This window comes from Charadrius vociferus, unplaced genomic scaffold, assembly GCF_000708025.1.
Source record: "Charadrius vociferus isolate BGI_N301 unplaced genomic scaffold, ASM70802v2 scaffold1337, whole genome shotgun sequence".
Classification (NCBI taxonomy): domain Eukaryota; kingdom Metazoa; phylum Chordata; class Aves; order Charadriiformes; family Charadriidae; genus Charadrius; species Charadrius vociferus.
Genome location: NW_009649214.1, coordinates 2,930 through 5,057, shown reverse-complemented (window position 1 = coordinate 5,057; position 2,128 = coordinate 2,930). Strand labels below are relative to the sequence as shown.

Sequence of the window (2,128 nt, the reverse complement as noted above, 5' to 3'; positions counted from 1 at the left end):
CCGATTCTCCTTTTTTTTTTTTTTTTTTCCTTCTTCTCGTTTTTCGGCGGGGGGTGGGGTTGTTTTGGGGTGAGATTGCGAAATTTGGAGTGTTTTGGGACATTTTGGGTGGGGTGGGGGGTTTTTGAAGGGTTTTGGGGTTGTTGTGGGTTGGTTTTTTTTGTTTGTTTTTTTTTTTTAAAGCTTATTTTATTGGTGGAGGGGACGCCAGGTGCCGGGGAAGTCCTGGGAAGAAGGTCAAGATGTTCCTCAGGGTGGGGTGGGTGTGGTCGGGCGGAGGTCACTGTTTGGGTGGGGCCCCTCGGGGCGGGGCCAGTGCGACAGCGTCGCTTTGGCTTCTTCCAGTTGGCCGCCGGCGCTGGATCAGCCGTGGTTGAAGTAGGGGGGAGGTGGGGTACGTAGGAGATGAGGTCAGATTGACCTTGACAGGTCTCAGTTGGGTCCTTCTCTCCGGTTTCTTGTGCTTGGGGCTGCGTAGGGATTGGTCGGGTTGGTCGAGACCAAGGTTGACCATTGGTCGGGTTGGTCGAGACCAAGGTTGACCATTGGTTGGGTTGGTCTTGTGTCATTGGCTTCTTGTAGGCCTCGGTTGACCATGGGTGGTTGCTTGGAGGTCCAGACCTGGGGTTGGTCATGAGGGTTGGGGTCAGATTGGCCCATTGCGGTTGTCCTGAGTGGGGATTGGTCAGGTTGGTCAAGCCCAGGGTTGACCATTGGTTGGGTTCGACCAGATTTGGCCAGGTTGGTTGGTCAAGACCTGTGTTGACCATTGGTTGGGTTGGTCAAGACCAAGGTTGACCATTGGTTGGGTTGATCTTGTGTCATTGACTTCTTGTAGGCCTCGGTTGACCATGGGTGGTTGCTTGGAGGTCCAGACCTGGGGTTGGTCATCAGGGTTGGGGTTGGCCCAGGCCTGGGTTGGCCCATTGCGGTTGTCCTGGGTGGGGATTGGTCAGGTTTGTCAAGCCCAGGGTTGACCATTGGTTGGGTTCGACCAGATTTGGCCAGGTTGGTTGGTCAAGACCTGTGTTGACCATTGATCGGGTTGGTCAAGACCAAGGTTGACCATTGGTTGGGTTGATCTTGTGTCATTGGCTTCTTGTAGGCCTTGGTTGACCATGGGTGGTTGCTTGGAGGTCCAGATCTGGGGTTGGTCATGAGGGTTGGGGTCGGATTGGCCCATTGCGGTTGTCCTGAGTGGGGATTGGTCAGGTTTGTCAAGACCAAGGTTGACCATTGGTTGGGTTGATCTTGTCTCATTGCCTTCTTGCAGACCTCAGTTGACCACTGGTGGTTGGTTGGTCATGTTGGTCAAGGCCAAGGTTGACTATGGGTTGGGTTTGACCAGATTTAGTCAGGTTGGTTGGTCAAGACCTGGGTTGACCATTGGTTGGGTTGGTCTTCTCTCATTGTCTTCTCCCAGACTTTGGTTGACCATTGGTGGTTGCTTGGTCCTGTTGGTCAAGCCCAAGGTTGCCCATTGGTTGGCTTAGACCACATTTTGGGTTGGCCTTCTCTCATTGGCTTCTTGTAGACCTCAGTTGACCATCGGTGGTCGCTTGGAGGTCCACACCTGGGGTTGATCCATCTCCGTTGGGGTCACCCCAAGGTTGACTTTGCACCTTCCCGGTTGGCTTGGCCAAAACCCGACGTGACCATTGGCTGAGTCGAGGTCGCTCAGGGTTTCTCTGATTGGCCAACCTAACGTTAACCGGTGGCGCTTGAGTAGGTGGAGACCTTCTGGTGGTGGGGCCGGTTTGCTCTTGGATTGCCTTCTTCCACTTGAGTCCTCCTCAAGGCGCGTTGACCGCTCGTGGCCGTCTCCAGCCACACCTGAGTGGTCCACCTTAGTTGTCCCCGCTCCCCTCCCCCTCCATCTTCTCAGGGTTCCACCTATGGGTGTCGGACACCCCCTCCCCGGCACCTCCCCCTTGTCCTGGTGTCCCCCAACTCCTCTTGGCCTCGGGGACCGGGCGGGGACAAACACTACGGTCTCCACCACCGCGTTCTTCCTCAGCTTCTTCACTCCATGGTGGACGGGAGCTTCAGGTGACCGTGGCTTGACGGAACCCGGAGGGGACCGGTCTTGAGGTCATCTCCGCCACCACCTCCTCACCGCCGTTACCGC

At 55.8% G+C, this 2,128-nt stretch overlaps 1 protein-coding gene across 1 annotated transcript in view; it reads left to right on the top strand.

Moving 5' to 3' along the window:
* The window catches only part of LOC104289960 (synaptophysin-like protein 1), a gene marked incomplete at its 5' end in the record, with an annotated part of 6,924 nt that overhangs the window by 3,448 nt on the left and 1,348 nt on the right, over nucleotides 1-2,128 (top strand). The gene's annotated exons all lie outside the window — the stretch shown is intronic.